Below are 902 nucleotides of genomic sequence, written 5' to 3' on the forward strand. Positions count from 1 at the left end.
TAAAACTTTGTTTTAAGAAGCAATAAAAAAACGTCCCAAACAAAGTCTTAGTCATGCATTACTTTTAAGACCGCAATCATAGTTTGTTTTACCACTAACTTTTTCTTATTTTTTCGTTGCTATTCATAAATTATATGGTGGGAAATTATTTTTAACAAGCAGAGTTGTTTATGTATGACAACTTTAAAGTAATTGTTCTATTTTTTATATAAAAGAATATATTTATAATATTCAAAGCAGCTTATAAAAGGATTATTTTTCTCATAATAATTTCACATTCATTTTGACAAAATAGTGCAACCATCCCAAACAAATCCTTAATCAATATTATTCAATTGGTTAGATCTTTTATTCGTTTGAAAAATTAAAAATAATGTGAGATGTTAGTCACTTTCTGATTGGGTGGACTATCTAATTAACATAAAAACTGCTTATGTCATAACGCAAGTTGCTCGATTATTTATTTTTGTAGTCAGGTCAGCAATTTTATTCTTAATTCTTTTTGTTTTTTGGTGCAGTATAAGTAAATTGTAGATTGAGAATGGACTATGATGTTAATTTTCAGTTGAGTTGGGTTGAGTCAGCCTTAGATTCAGTTGAGTTGGGTTGATCCAGTCAAGTTTTGAGTTTATTTGAACAAAGTACATTAATGTAATTTGGGCATTAGTATTGATGATAGTGGATGCCGGTGTTGTTGGCATCTACATGCATCAATGTTATTAGAAAGGGTGGACATTGGCCTTATTTATGATAACGAGTATTAGTATTGGTACCAACGATGAGTGTTAGCCTTGATGATGTTGATTAGCTATAACATTGTTGTCAATGGGGCTCAATGTTATTGGCGATAACGGGCTTTAGAAAACATTTTATAAAAATCAGATATTTTGAGGAGAGAGAAA

Source organism: Dendrobium catenatum, unplaced genomic scaffold, assembly GCF_001605985.2.
Source record: "Dendrobium catenatum unplaced genomic scaffold, ASM160598v2 fragScaff_scaffold_1480, whole genome shotgun sequence".
NCBI lineage: Eukaryota > Viridiplantae > Streptophyta > Magnoliopsida > Asparagales > Orchidaceae > Dendrobium > Dendrobium catenatum.